General features: G+C 36.2%; 1 pseudogene; it reads left to right on the plus strand.

Annotated features, from left to right (window-relative positions):
* The window catches only part of LOC127969305 (serine/threonine-protein phosphatase CPPED1-like), a 29,894-nt pseudogene extending 20,296 nt beyond the window's left edge, over positions 1 to 9,598 (plus strand).
* Positions 9,599 to 17,196: the final 7,598 nt, after the last annotated feature.

Genomic DNA, 17,196 nt, shown 5'->3' on the forward strand with positions numbered 1-17,196 from the left:
TTTTTGAGACATCTGCCTTAAGGGAAAACATGCTGATCACTCCAGATGTCTGTTAGCTTTGAGGTTTGTACAGTGGGTGGCATTTGTAATGAATACATATAACATACAGTTCCAGATATCACTAGCTGTTAACAGACCATATTCCTTTGCTGCAGTAACATATATTAGTAGAATACTGTTCATCCCTAATGCCCTGTAATAGCTGTCTGTCAGGTTCTCTTTGCTTTGTGATAAGCCTTGCGTTAATAATAAAATGTACTGTGTAGCAGCAGGGTTGAATCGTAGCGTCAGTTGTAATACTGTTAAATTAGACTTTTTTCAGTTAAAGTGTTTACATTGATTTTGATTTGAATTTTTCAGTAAAGTTTCTTAATAATTTAACAAGATAACCTACCTGCATTGCGATGTTAAGAATGATATCCAATCATCAGACATTATGAGCATGTTTTATTGACACAAGGCTGTTCATTAATATCTTTAGTGCAATCCTATTGGACGTTCTGTAACACTTGCCTGAGTTAGCACCAAGATGGGCGGAGCTTAGTGTAATATGTGTCAGTTTTTAATTATTTAGAAAATAATCTTATATTTACAGCCAATAAGAGAGTAGAACTTATATCTGTTTAAGTTTTTCTCACTGTCAAAATTAATTTGACACATGTTCTCTAATTTTTAGAGATAGGAATTTGGGGTTTTCATGTATGCCAAAATCATCAGTATTAAAACAATAAAAGACCTGAAATATTTCAGTTGGTGTGCAATGAATCTAAAATATATGAAAGTTTAATTTTTATAATTACATTATGGAAAATAATGAACTTTTATCACAATTTGCTAATTTTTTTAGAAGGACCTGTATTTGGGTATAGTGTGTTTTGAACACCTGAATACTGGGATGCATTTTATTCCCACTAATATGCATAGAATAAACCCATGTGACATGTTTTTAATTTACTTCAAGTCTTTATCCTAATGGCATATTTTATTAGGCTTACATTTTAGTGCTTAAGAGCCATTGTTAAGTAAAATATATATGTTTGTGTGTTTTGTAAATACCCTAGATTGCATCTTATTGGTAAATCTACAATAGTACTCTTGGCAACAGCACTAAACAAACAAGCAGAAGGAGAGCTTGTGCTATCTTAAAAGGCAACTTGTGTTTTTGAGCCCACATTTCATTGTGTTATAATGCAAAACCATTTCATTTTAAATTACCATTCAACATTTCTGACACTGCCAGTGGTGCTATCTTGTAGTGTGTTAATTAGCAGTGATAAGCCAAGTGTTTCCTCTGCTATTTCAGCTGTCTTAAGGCTCTCATTCAGCACACGCCAGTAGAAATGAGCGCAGGATTCGGTTAATCAACAGAACGCTTGTCATCTGCTGAGAATTGTAGGTAAGCTGGCAAGCGTGTTGTTTTAGGCAGACATTGAAGAATTGTGTGTTCTGTGGAGGTTACAGTGTGATGGAGTGCCTATTGTTATCAGATATCCTTTAGGAGAGGTTTGGTTGTGTTTTTGTGTATCTCAAGGTCTTGCATCATTGTATGGAGTGTTTCAGGGGCTTAAAAAGATAAATAGCATCATTTGGCAAAAATGGACTTAACAGGATCAGTTTACAAGCCCTGGATTGCATTTAGGGTCTATTAGACTATTATGTCTTTGATTGGTAATTTGGTTTAACGGAATAGTTAACCCTAAAGGGAAATATTTGGAAAATGTACTCACCCTCAGGCCATGAGTTTGTTTTTCTTTGGAAAACATTTGGAGAAATTAAGGATTACATCACTTGCTCACCAGTGGATCCTCTGAAGTGAATGGGTGCCGTCAGAATGAGAGTCCACACAGTTTATAAAACACCACAATAATCCACAAACCGACTCCAGTCCATCACTTAATGACTTGTGAAGCTAAAAAAGCTGCATGTTTGTAAAAAAAATAAAAATAAAATACAAGCAATTTTTTCACAGAAGAAAACAAAATTATTCAGCTTTTTGCTTCACAGCACATTATTGATGGACTGGAGTCATGTGGATCACTTGTGGGTTCTTGTGGTGCTTTTATCAGCTGTTTGACGTCTCGTTCTGACGGCACTCTTTCACTGCACAGGATCCATAGTGAGCAAGTAATGTACTGCTAAAATTTTGTTCCGATGAAGAAACAAATTCAGCAACATCTTTGGAAGGTCTAAGGGGGAGTGAATGTTCAGCAAATTTTTTTGTTTTTGGGTGAACTATTTCTTAAAGTTAAAATGCAGATTGTAGAAACTTAATTTACTTAGTTTTTCATCAAAACATCGTAGCTGTATGCTGTTAATTATTTTCATGTTTTATTATGGCTGATAAATGGCCATTATTAAAGTTCTATTATTTTGTATAAATACAAATAAATGTAATATTTAGCACTAAAAACTCAAATTAATCATATTAAATGCAGCAGTAAATTGTCACAACATTATAACGTACAGAACAGTATGAAAATTGTTTATTGATTTTTGGCATTTATTAAAGATTACTTTTAATAGTGTGGTTAAATTATTAGTGTGTTTAAAGTTTGCATAAGTGCTAGATGACTGCAAAAGTAATTTAATTGTAAAAATTGAGGAAATGAACAATTACATCTCCAATTTCGATCTGTATAGATAAACTAAAAAACACGTCTTCAAGCACTTTTTGCAGGTCATATAAAATATCCCATTTAAATATGTTTTTTTCCAGATAAGAAACAGCTACATTGTGTATAGGAATCAGCTTGATTGAAGTTGCCAAACACAATGCCAGTTGTATTACATGCATATTCGTATTTAATTGTAATTACACATTTAGAGGATCTAGAGTGATAAATAGGTGTGATATATATGACCAGCATAAGCAATGCTCTCCTTGCACAAAATCATTTTGTACTTCCTTCTGTCTTGCAAATTATTTCTGGCAGAGTTTTGTGAATAATGTATCCCAGTGGCCTAATGACAGCACACACAAACAGGCAGAAACACACACACAACCCTCAGACTAAACCGTTAATGCAGTCTGAGTAGTTTGAATAGATGAGACTGAGGATTTACATATCATCCAAATCTGGCAGATCCGTAAGTTCTGTGGGAATAGAGACTCTAGAAGTGCGTTTAGTGTGTCTCCAGAGAACTGAACGCTTCCTTATTGGACTAGATCTCAGGCTTATTTTATGTGAATGTTTATTTTTAGTATGTACTATTCTCTCACATTCTCAGCAAATTTCACCTCTGTTGATCCCTAGATACTACTATACTTGCAGTAATGAGCCCATTAATTAACAGGCAGATAAATGGGATTTTCTCAAATGCATCTACAAGATGTGAAATAAAAAGCAATTCATGAGATGGAAATAAGTCGCTGGAAGCAGTGGACAAAATTCAGCAGAAATTTACTGTGGAAGCAATACAGAAGGGTGCTGTCATATTCTGTTCATAGCAGTGCTGTTGGCATTGGTGTAGAATCCCAGAATTCTCAGCGGAATGGCGTTTTTTGTTCATCTTTGCAAGGATATCTTCTTATAAACATGCAGAAACTACTAACTTTACAGCAAATCTCCACAACTGATTCCACCACAGCACTGTTTGTTGAGAATTCACAGCTTATTAATCAGCCTGATTACAGAACTGGTGGGAGTATGGACACACTGCTATGTTCCCAGCCAAAAATCACAAGCGAGAAAAGAAGCGACTGTAAAGCGTGCTGGGATAACGTCGCAAAAAATGCAGAAACCTTTATGGCATATAAAGCAAAACTATGTGCAAACAAACAGAGAGACACATATTAATGCAACTTTTTTTAAGTCTTGATTTTGAAAAGACTTTCTATTGTTCCATTAAAAGCATAAATATATAAAGAGAGAGAGAAAAAAAAAATATATATATAAAACATACATTTGATTGATTGATTGGTTCATTCATTTGTTTGTTCATTCGTTTGTTCATTTACTTTATAAATTTGGTCTGTTGTCTGTGAAACAAGGCTTAAATCTAGTCCAAGACTAAAATGATTTGAGTTTAAACTGAAAGAAACATGCACTGACTGATTTTTAAATGATAAAAGGATGCTTTCTTAATGTCAAGCATGTACTTTTGCTGACCGCCCATAGAAAATAACACAAACAAATCTTTTTTTTTTATATATATATAATTTCAGGCCCTGATTTGTGCAGTATATGTGGACAGTGAAGCAGGTTTCAGGCTGATGTGTAGTTACATTAGATATGTGCAGTCATCATTAACAGTATTGCATGTCTAATTATTCTGTTCGGTAGTGCAGTAGAGAGAGTGTCCTTAGAGTAAATGACTTGTTTAAGAAGTGCTTTGATTTTTCTTCCCACTCCTCAGTTTCACATCTGACTTCTCCAGATAATTGGACACTTTTTTTTTCTTTATCCGTCCACTATGTTGCTTGTTTCCTTCAAGTGGAATAGAGGTTATGATATGTGAAAGATGCTAAACATGTGTATAATCTTCCAACTAAAGTCATTTAAATGCAGTTATAATTCATCCTAATGTTTTGTTCCTGTTGTTTTAATTATTTTAACATTACTTGGGAAGGTTTCTTTATGTGCTGCACTGTGTAAGTCTTTGAGTGTCAAGGTATTTAATTGTGTCTGCTTGTGTGATTTGGTTTCATTAGCAGTGTCCAACAAAGCATGCAGATAGCTCTCATGTGTGTGTGGAATAAGAACAACTTGTGAAATTTAGATGAACTCTTGACAGCAAGCAGCAGTCTGTAATTATACCTCTAAACATTGTGTTCTGTCATTATAATTTTCTCCGTTTTTCTTCTATGGATTTTGGTGTGCCATCTTCTTCCTTGCCATCATCACTGTGGTTTTTGGCACCTTTATTCTGTCTGAATTAAAAATTCATGTGATATTTCGTTTCTCGTTTCCAAATGCATCGATTAACTTGGTATGGGGTACCAACTTTTCAAAATTCTCTTCAGAAAAGAAACCTCAGCTAAACTGTGGAAGACCCATCTCCAGTTTCACGTCCCTCAAAAAAAGAGAGAGCTCATTTGTGTCTCTCACTCTCTGTGACTTGATGAACTACTGTGATTCTGCATTCGGTCCATTGCTTTAAATTTCCTGAATGGCAGAGCCTTGGCCCCCGCTGCAGGGGAGAGACGAGAAGCTTCACAATGGTTATGCAGATGGACGGGAAACTGCCCATGCCCGTGTGGATTTGCAGTCATGTCTACGTGGAGACACAGACAATCAGACAGGAAATGCAGATGATTCAGTCAGTGGCAGTGTTGAGCTCATAGCCTCATAATGTTGTTTTGATTAATCTTTTGCATAAATGTGCACCACATTGCAATCCATGCTGGTCAAGAACTGACTACTTAGAATGGAACAGACTATCTGACTAACATCTGTGTTATACTTCTCAAAAGTGTGTGGTCGGAAAGATTTGTTAATATTTTTTTAAAGAAGTCTCTTATGCTCATCAAGGCTGCATTTATTTGATAGAAAAAAACAAACACTAAAAACACTAACATTGTGAAATATAAGAGTTGTGAAATATTACAATTTAAATAACATTTTAATATGTTAATATAATAATAAAACTGGAGTGTATATCTAAACTAATACAATACACATTCAAAATTATAATATATTAATATGAATCTATTTTAGAATATAATTTATTCCTGTGATGCAAAGAGGAATTCTCAAAAGCCATTACTCCAGTTACGTATGCTGATCTGACACTGAACAAACATTTGTTTCTTATGATCAATGCAGAAAACAACTGTGTTACTTAATATTTTTCTTAATATTTTTGAGGATTCTTTGGTCAATGGAAAGTTTAAAAGAACAGAATTTTTTATATACATATTTTGTAATATTACGTTACTGGCACTTTTGATCAGTTTGAAAGTGACGTGACATACAGCCAAGTATGGTGACCCATACTCAGAATTAGTGCTCTGCATTTAACCCATCCAAAGTGCACACACACAGCACTGAACACACACACACTGTGAACACACACCCGGAGCAGTGGGCAGCCATTTTGTGCTGCAGCGCCCGGGGAGCAGTTGGGGGTTTGGTCCCTTGCTCAAGGGCACCTCATTCATGGTATTGAAGGTGGAGAGAGTCCTGTACATTCATTCCCCCCACCTACAATTCCTGCCAGCCCAAGACTTGAACTTGCAGCCCTTGGATTGCAAGTTCAACAATCTAACCATTAGGCCATGACTACCCCCTTGACTTGACAAAGTGTAATCTCTGTTAGTTTTGTCTTTAAGTGTCATTTAAGGGTTGTTTATTTAAAACAGACTCACAATAAATGTGTTGAAGAAACGACTTTAAAAAGTTATTTTATTTTATTTTTTGTGGTAGAAATTCTCATATGCATCTGATCTAAGTTAAACTGGGTGTCTCCCAACACCAGATGTTATCCTTAGGTGTCTCTGACCGCATCAACAATAGATCTGACTGCACTGGAGAACCAGGCCTTAGACATTTCAGTTAGAAATTATAGTTACCTAATGCCTAAGAATGTCACACTGAGTCGGATGATGTCTCACCCCCATGAAAACTATCACTCAGGAATAAGATTTCTAGTGTTCGACTACATCAGTGTAGCAGTAACCAGACAGACTCTAGACGATGCCTTTGAATGCTTTAATTAGGGTAGGATATCTTGTTTTAGTCACAGAGAAACCCTCCAGTAAAAAAAGAAAAAGAAAAAAGATCGATCAATAGAACAGTTTTTATTATTTTCAGTGTCCATTCGCAAAAATATTGCCACATTTTGTATAAGTATAAAGTAGACAAATGTTAAGACTGCAAAGAAGAGAAATTATAGTTTTATAGTTAGTATATATATATATATATATATATATATATATATATATATACAGTATTGTTCAAAATAATAGCAGTACAATGTGACTAACCAGAATAATCAAGGTTTTTAGTATATTTTTTATTGCTACGTGGCAAACAAGTTACCAGTAGGTTCAGTAGATTGTCAGAAAACAAACAAGACCCAGCATTCATGATATGCACGCTCTTAAGGCTGTGCAATTGGGCAATTAGTTGAAAGGGGTGTGTTCAAAAAAATAGCAGTGTCTACCTTTGACTGTACAAACTCAAAACTATTTTGTACAAACATTTTTTTTTTCTGGGATTTAGCAATCCTGTGAATCACTAAACTAATATTTAGTTGTATGACCACAGTTTTTTAAAACTGCTTGACATCTGTGTGGCATGGAGTCAACCAACTTGTGGCACCTCTCAGCTGTTATTCCACTCCATGATTCTTTAACAACATTCCACAATTCATTCACATTTCTTGGTTTTGCTTCAGAAACAGCATTTTTGATATCACCCCACAAGTTCTCAATTGGATTAAGGTCTGGAGATTGGGCTGGCCACTCCATAACATTAATTTTGTTGGTTTGGAACCAAGACTTTGCCCGTTTACTAGTGTGTTTTGGGTCATTGTCTTGTTGAAACAACCATTTCAAGGGCATGTCCTCTTCAGCATAGGGCAACATGACCTCTTCAAGTATTTTAACATATGCAAACTGATCCATGATCCCTGGTATGCGATAAATAGGCCCAACACCATAGTAGGAGAAACATGCCCATATCATGATGCTTGCACCTCCATGCTTCACTGTCTTCACTGTGTACTGTGGCTTGAATTCAGAGTTTGGGGGTCGTCTCACATACTGCCTGTGGCCCTTGGACCCAAAAAGAACTATTTTACTCTCATCAGTCCACAAAATGTTCCTCCATTTCTCTTTAGGCCAGTTGATGTGTTCTTTGGCAAATTGTAACCTCTTCTGCACATGCCTTTTTTTTAACAGAGGGACTTTGCGGGGGATTCTTGAAAATAGATTAGCTTCACACAGACGTCTTCTAACTGTCACAGTACTTACAGGTAACTCCAGACTGTCTTTGATCATCCTGGAGGTGATCATTGGCTGAGCCTTTGCCATTCTGGTTATTCTTCTATCCATTTTGATGGTTGTCTTCCGTTTTCTTCCACGTCTCTCTGGTTTTGCTCTCCATTTTAAGGCATTGGAGATCATTTTAGCTGAACAGCCTATCATTTTTTGCACCTCTTTATAGGTTTTCCCCTCTCTAATCAACTTTTTAATCAAAGTACGCTGTTCTTCTGAACAATGTCTTGAACGACCCATTTTCCTCAGCTTTCAAATGCATGTTCAACAAGTGTTGGCTTCATCCTTAAATAGGGGCCACCTGATTCACACCTGTTTCTTCACAAAATTGATGACCTCAGTGATTGAATGCCACACTGCTATTTTTTTGAACACCCCTTTCAACTAATTCAACTAATTGCCCAATTGCACAGCCTTAAGAGCGTGCATATCATGAATGCTGGGTCTCATTTGTTTTCTGAGAATCTACTGAACCTACTGGTAACTTGTTTGCCACGTAGCAATAAAAAATATACTAAAAACCTTGATTATTCTGGTTAGTCACATTGTACTGCTATTATTTTGAACAATACTGTATATATATATATATATATATATATATATATATATATATATATATATATATATAAAATGATTAATTTAAAAGAAAAACCTTCACAATTGATACAAAGGAGGGGAAAATCTATTTAGACTTTGAGAACAGCTTTTGTACCCTTCCAACAGAAACAAGTACACAGACAAACTCTATAATTTTGACCCATACAGTGTATTTTTGGCTATTGCTACAAATATTCCCCCCTGCTAATTATGACTGGTTTTGTGGTCTAGGGTCACAAATATCTCTCATTTCAGGGGTGAAAGCTGTGTTCTGTAGTCAAAACCACAGAAATGCAGGGGGCTGCTATGATGGGCTGGATATGGTGGTGAGCTCCGCTGTTGGTTGTCAGTTGGGAGACGACACTCATGGTGTGTGAGTGGTGGTAATTACTGAAGATGACATCATTCATCATAGTCTGAATCAATTAACCATAAGAGGAATGGACGAAGATGTGAAGAAATTGTTGGTTTGAATCCACCTGCAGATCACTAATCATGTAGTTTTATCTTCATCTTCAGCATTCATTATAGAACCTGAGCTATTGTTTGTACATTTAGAGTTTTTAGGTGTGTTTTTTTACAGGAATGAACAGAGACTTACGTTCGGAATACATTAGCAAGCATTAAAAATTGGAACCACTGGCTCTATTGATCTTTGATACTCACATCATTTGTCTCCATACTTTAATCATGCAAATGCATCTAAGAAATCCTTAAACACTGAAGTTAAATCACCTCATCATGCTAATGGAGTGAGGAGATGCTAGGGTACAATGATAGTTTAATAGTGCTGAACATTTTGGATGACAGTTTGATGAGTTCACTCCTTGCTCCTTTCTGCTCATTACTCTGTTCCATCTATGAGAGGAGGAAAGAGGGAATCTCCATGGTAACTATTGAAAGACGTGGCTGCGGTGACCGGGACATCGAGTCACTTGTTCTGTGGGTGGATCACCAAAATCATAATTGCTGACCTCACCTCACACTTAGAAGCTCCAGAACACAGCCAGGTGTGACTGAGCAAATTAGGCAGCGTGCATGCAGGAAGAAAGACAGCTTATAATGACCAAGCTCTTGTCTTAATGCAGTCTGTGACTTCATAGCTTCCTCAACAGTGTCATTCTGTAGATGCTAAAATTAAACTTGATATTTTCGGTTTTCTCTGTATCTTCACATGTAATATTTATGTGTAATGTCTAATGCTATGATCATTCAGAGTGGTTCAAAAGTTTTCATTATAAATTATGTAATCGGCATTGAGTGGAAAGTACAACTTAAAAATGAACAGGATTGTCAGGATGTTCCATTATTAGATTTTTTTCCCCTTTTGCTTTAAAGGGATAGTAAAAAAAAAAAAAAAGATGTTTATCTGCTTACCCCCAGGGCATCCAAGATGTAGGTGACTTTGTTTCTTCAGTAGAACACAAACCAAGATTTTTAACTCAAGCCGTTGCAGTCTATCAGTCTTGTTAATATAAGTGATTGGGAATCACAGCTAAAACATACAATAAAACAACAAAAAAAAAAAACATACACAAACAAAACCAAATGAAACCCTGCGACTCGTGACGATACACTGATGTGTAAAGACACAAAACAATCGGTCTGTGCAAGAAACTGAACAATATTTATATAATTTTTTGTACCTCTGATTCACACAATGTCCGAACTGTTAGAACTCTCCTGAGCACATTCTCAGCAGCAGACCTGTGAGTTATCATCTTCTTCTTCTTGCTTTATGGCGTATCGCAGACTTTTAAGTGCTATTTTGCCCGGGCGCATGGTCTAAACAGGTTGTCCCTATTCTCTTAATGAGTAATGGGTGTTTTTTGGGCGTAATGTGCAATAAACCAATCAGAGTGTCATCTTCCATTCCCTTTAAGAGCCAGTTGCGCTCTTGCCACGACGTATTTGCTATTTACATGGCGGAATTATGCAGTCTATTTTCAGCTCCTTTAAATAGCATTGCACTTGCAATGCACCTGAACACACCTCTTTTTTAGACCAGCAAGCCCATCGGCGCACAAATGACGTGGTGCTGGATGAGAAAACGCGAATGGCGCCGGACTGAAACTAGCAAACACACTTGCGCTCCGCCTTGCATCGCATTGCGCTGGGTGTATGATAGGGCCAATAGTGTCAATGGTCCATTTGAGAGAGATATGTGGAGGTAACGCACTTATTAGTCTGCGATCCACCATAAAGCAAGAAGAAGAAGAAGACACTTCCTCACATGCCTGCTTGAGAACGCGCACAGGAGGACATGCTCAGGAGACTTCTACCAGTTTGGACATTGCGTGAATCAGCAGTAAAAATGTATATAAATACTGTTCAGTTTCTTGCATAGACGATCATTTTTGTGTCTTTACACATTAATGTGTCATCAAAAGCTGCAGGATTTAATTTGGATTTGTTTGTGTATGTTTTTTTTTTTTTTTTTTAATTGTATGTTTTAGCTGTGTTTCCCATCCACTTACATTATAATAGTGATAGACTGCAACGGCTTGAGTTTAAATCTTGGTTTGTGTTCTACTTAAGAAACAAAGTCACCTACATCCTGGATGCCCTGGGGGTAAGCAGATAAACATCACATTTTTGGGTGAACTATCACAGCTGCATTGACATCTGAATGACTTAAAGTCCTGAAAAGAGGAGGTCACAACATATTCAAAGTTGCAAATTTACACTTTACGGTAAGGTCCCATTTGTTAACTAACATGCACTAGCAGTGAGCAATACAATTTCATAACATTTATTAACCTTTTAATGTTAAAAATATATTTGTTCATTGTGCATGTTAGTTCAGGTTTTTGATCAAAAAAAATATTAGTAAATGTTGAAATTAACATAAACCAAGAATAGTAAATATAGAAATATTGTAGAAATATTGGTCATTGTTATTTTTTATCTAATGTGATTAATAATGTTAACAAATGATACCTTATTGTACTGGAGATTGTGACCAATTTTACTTATTTGATTAATGACTAAGGAGAACAGTAAGCATAGAATCTAAAACATTTCTTATCCTTTTTATTATGATTCTTTATTTTTTTTTTCAGAATCTTATAATTTTTATTATTTCAAGGTTTAATAGAATTAAAGGGATAGTTCACCAAAAAATAAAATAAAAACATGATTTACTCAACCTCGGGTTATACTAGGTGTATCTGAAATTCCTCTTTCAGACAAACGCAATCGCAGTTATATTTAAAAAATGTCCTGGCTCTTTCAATAATGGCAGTGAATGGTGCCCCTCTTTTTGAAGCCCAAAAAAGTACATCCATCTATCAAAAACTCCATACTACTGTAGGGTATCAGACCCGAATGAGACAATTAGAGATTCGATCGGAAGCAGGGTTGAAAAACGAGGAACCAAATTCCACAGAAAGGCTCAAGACAGGATGTTGTAGATCAAATCCCACTGCCACAAGCCAGAACCAAGCCCACTAACTAGCAGCTTGAACAGCTTTCAACATTACAACAGAACAATTATTGATAGTTCCAATTTGGAAAGGAGATTTTCAAATTTGAGGCAAGCAATCAAGATTGATGGTCAAGAGATGCACGGCATGACCATCACATGCTTTTAGTTTGGCTTTTAGTTTTAGCTCTTAGCTTTTGCTCTTAGCCATGCTTCTTTTTTTTTTAGCACACCTGCTGCTACTGTACTGAGCCATGATGAGAAGAAACACAACCTAGTCTCATCAAACTTAAGTTCTGTTCTTTTACTTTAGTTTCTTTTCTTTTCCGTTGAGAGTTTTGTGTTCTGAGTTAAGTTTTGTAACGCCGTGTCTCAGAGTCTGACCTCAAGTACCTGCCTAAAACTACAACCAGCCCACAACTCCACATCTTCAGACAACTCACAATCACAGGCCTCCCAAGACATAACTTTAACGACTCCTGATCTCCCAGTCAACCAGCAATTTTGGAAACCCCCTTTTCGATGACAACAAAGGGAACCCCCTTTACACATGCAATGCAAGTAACTTACCCCCAGACTCTGAGCTGAACTGGGTTAGCCCATCTGATATAATTGTAACCTCATTGAGAAACTCAATGCAAGGGTTAATTAAGTGATTGATGGTTGTTCATGTCTATGCAATTTCATGTATGGCTGTAAACTTGGGATTTCACATTTTCATTCTCTTAAACTCATTCTTCCCTAACTTTCTATCTTCCTGCAACTTGTGTGAATGTGTGAGTGCGTGTGCTTATATGTTAGATTAGTTTATGTCTTAGATTTATCAATAAAGCCTTATTCATATTGACAGGAGAAGTATCCTGTTACTTGCTAATTAATAGTGTTTTCTCTATACTCTGGATATTATCCATTGCAGAGTTGATGTTATACGGCTCGTTCAATGAATCGCTGGCCGTCTCAGTTATCAGCCGTAAAACAGTGATTCTGTCCAAATTCCCTTTAAAATCCTAAATGAATCCCTTTCAGCTAAATTGACCGGTTTCCCTTACACGGCTCTGGGGTGTTAATAAAGGCCTTCTGAAGCGAAACGATGCATTAGTGTAAGAAAAATATAGATTTTATTTTTTTACACTGTAATCTCCAGCATTTGAGCACAGCGGAAGACGCAACATAAGCTTCGGGAAGAGAGTGACGGACACGGAAGCACAGGAGAAAACGAAAAAAATATTGCCCAGCCATATTTTTTTGAACAGGAGTATACCGACCAGGAACTCTGCAAAATGGAGAAGGCTGCAGCAGAACAAACTACAGATGTACTGTAGTTCACGTCTTCTTCCCTATGCTGTAAACAAAACTTGGTTCTCACAAGACTACACTCTTCTCCCTGAAGCATCTTCCGCTACGCCTACAACATATGCTCCAACGCCTTGTTGTGAACACGCCTGCTTGAGAGACCAGAAGCTGGAGATTACAGTTTATACAGTACATTTTTTAAATCTATATTTTTCAAACACTAATGCATCATTTCACTTCAGAAAGCCTTTATTAACACCCTGGAGCCATGTGGAGTAGTTTTATGAAGGATGGATGCACTTTTTTCAGCTTCAAAAAACAGGGGCACCATTCATTTACAGCTTGGAAGAGCCAGGACAATTTTTTATATAACTGCGATTGTGTTTGTCTGAAAGAGGAATGTCTGATATGCCTAGGATAACCTGAGGGTGAGTAAAATATAGACTAATTTTCATTTTTGGGTGAACTATCTTTTTAAATTAGATTTAGAATTTTATATATTGTCATATTTTAGTATTATAATTCAAAAATACGGTAAAACTAATTGAAAAATGTAATGCTTTGTTTCTGTTTTTACAATTTAGCTTTTCATTTAAAGATCTTTTGGTTTTAAATTCAGGGCTCCAGACTACAAATAAAATTCACACAAATTTAGCAGGAATCATTTAAAATCTAGTTGCCACTGACAACAGTTAGAAAAACCTTGTGCTTGTGTGTTTTTAATCAGATAGTCAAAAAGATTCACAGTCAGCTGTTTGAATCAGACTCAAGACTATAAAGAAAATACTGGAAATAAAAACATTTAACGTATTTTATTTAAAAAGCAGAAATATTTGATTTGTAGTGATATGTTAATGGCACAAGTACAATAAAGATCATTCGAGTGACAACCTCGTTATGAATCAGTGATACAAAAAAAAAAATTTCAGCTGGTGTGGCTCAAGGAATTTTGATATTTTTAATGATATTTTACTTCAGTCGAGATAACTAAAGTGACAGCATCAAATGGTCAACAAAACAAAAAATTACTAAAAGAATCATTGACAGAAAAAATACCACACCAACTTTTCCTCCATTACACAAAACAATCTTTCCCATTGCTAGCAGCTCACTGCACAGACCTGACTCAGTGAACCTAGACATAAGATGTCCCTTGTCATGTTACCTTGTTTTCTCTCCAGCTTCTTCCTGCAGCAGCTCTTGTATATTGAAAGCATCTTCCTGTGCTTTTTGTTCTGATCTCAAGCCCGAGGGCAAGTAATCAGCATGTCACTCTAAAATAGCATGCAGTACTCAAGGATGTACAACATAATACGATTTGTCCAGGTCAGTGACTACACCGTAGTAATGGCCTCTGTTCTTACATTGATAATTTGGATATGTCACAGTAAGTCAGCTGTAAAGAGATACACAGGTTTCTGTTATAGAAATTCAGGTTTCTTATAGAAATAGGCCATTGGTCAGTTTGTAAAGCACAGTTTTTCTTGCCCAGCCCGGTTGATTCTCACATGGACAAGCAGCATAGCATGAAGATGAATTCAGTCTTGGAACAGGAGGACATTTGACATTTAGCAGGTTGGTTTTCTTCACACAGCAGAATGAACTCCTACACTGAGTAAATCACAGGGCATCAACAGCCTGACATATAAACCACTGATAATAACCACCTGCCGAACAGCCAAAACTGGCTTTATCTTAGCTGCTATATTGAAGTGTAAACTATCCTTTATTCAACAGTTAATTCCGGAATCCTAGACCGATCAGAAAAGTAGACAGGGTTCAATTTAATATTAAATAAATCAGTTTGTCTGAATCTGCGATGGGGTATTTTTCTGTGAGTTTTTCTGCAGGGTACATCTACACGGCAGAAGGTGGCAGCAACTCTGCAAGTGAATGTCTTTATGAGTTATTCGTTCAACTAATTCAACTAAACGTTGATTTATGAGTGTCTTTATGAGAGAATCACTGACTAATTCCCTTAGATTCATTCAAAAATGCTGATTCATTTACAATCTCATAAAAAAGGTGCACTGTCACAATACTCAATACAAGGGGCGAAAGCTAAAAGGTACATCTTTGTACCTTATTTACTGCTAAATTATACATATTAGCACCTTTTGAAAATGTATTGACCCAGTGTATTTTTTTTGAGTGTATAGGGATAAAATGAGTGACTAATGAGTAATATGAGTGATTTAATCATTCACTTAACTGTTTCATTGAAAAATGCTGATTCACTCAGGAATGAAACACCACCGTGAGTTGCAACAACATTTATACAAATGCTTTATTTTAAACGGTTTGTGTTGGCAGCACAAAACCAGACAATGTTGGCCATTGCTTTATTTAAAATGAATGTCATTCATTGTTAAGTTCTTGCTACTAAACTATACACATGTCAAGAGTTAATGAAAAGGCGGCTTAAAACCTGGTAAAGGCCATCCGCGAGCATTCCCATTCAGCCAACCCACGCCTCAATTTCCCACTTTTCCAATAAGCGAAATAAAGGGTCCAAAAGTTTGAAGCAAGAACTTTCCACAAGCCAACACTTGTCAGTCAACCCTCACACAGACTTTGACAGATTTCTGTACAGTCTGTCCATCTGTGCAAGCTATTTCAGTGGAGTTGGATTGTAACAAAGTCATTTTCATTATGCAGTGAGGTGGAGGGCACATTAGCAAAGAGACGGAGACACACACTACATCATTAAGATGCCTCATTGGCATTGTAAAATGACTTGGCCTATAAATACCTCTCTAAATAAGACTAGAAAACCCTAGTCATTTTAGATGGATTGAGATGCTTCACTTCAAAAAAAAGAAGGTTAAGAAGGTTTCTCATACATAATGCCATGGGTTGTGTGACCTCACATATGACCTTGTCTTGTTTATGCCTCTTTTGTTTTTTTAATTAGAATTTCAACTTATTTTTTTGCATAGAAACTACTTACAGAAGGTATCTATTGTACGTGAACATTAATCCCTTTTTACTGGTTCTTTTAACATCCAGTAAGAATGCTAATGCGGATAATCTGCCAGCACATTTTCTCACACCGGGCAGCCTTGATTTTCATCCTCTGCTTCAGTTAGATTATTACACATGATATTTATATATTTGGATTAAAGGGAATTGCAAAATGGGGCTATTTTATTTATTTATTTAAAGCACCTTTAGATTTATTAGCCACACTGCAGTTTGGTTTCAACAATAAGAGCTCCATTTTTAAATTCACTGGCACAAAAACTGTCTGATCAAATGGAGCAGCTGTAGTAATTTTGTAAAATATGAAATGTGTTTCCACTTTCAACCGCAAAATATTTTCTGTTATTATTTGTTCTGTTAAAATGCATTTTCTGGTGACTCACAGCAGTGCGTTTTTAAATGTGAGACATCAGCAGTGAAGTCGCAAAGTTTGATTTTCCCCAGACACTTTACATTACTGAAAGATCATTTATCATGTAACTAGCCCGTTTATTTTGTATCCTTGAAGCTTTAAATTCCCTCAAGAATGTTCCCTCTGTGGTTTTTGAGTTTACTTCATCAGGCTTACACTTTTCTCACTGTAACTTCATTTGGTGTTTGCAAACCAAATATCCTGCAGTGTTAGTCATGTACCTTGGTGACTTTAATCTAATTTGTGGTAGGCTTTGCCTTGAAGGTGCTATATGCCTTCAACTAATTCACCATCTATCCGAAACCTCACTGCTCCAACATATGACCACACATCTGAACACTTAATGTTCAAAATTTGGGTCAATGTTCACCCAAAAATTAAGTCTGTCATCATATACTCACCCTCATGTCTTTCCGAACCTGTATGACTTTTTTCAGCGTAAAAAGATGTTTTGAAAATGTGTCCTTATAATTAAATGTAACAATATTGTCTTTTATGTTTACAGGTTTGGTGCAACATGAAATTATGACATAATGAACGATCTTTTAA

Source organism: Carassius gibelio, chromosome B12 (genome assembly GCF_023724105.1).
Source record: "Carassius gibelio isolate Cgi1373 ecotype wild population from Czech Republic chromosome B12, carGib1.2-hapl.c, whole genome shotgun sequence".
NCBI lineage: Eukaryota > Metazoa > Chordata > Actinopteri > Cypriniformes > Cyprinidae > Carassius > Carassius gibelio.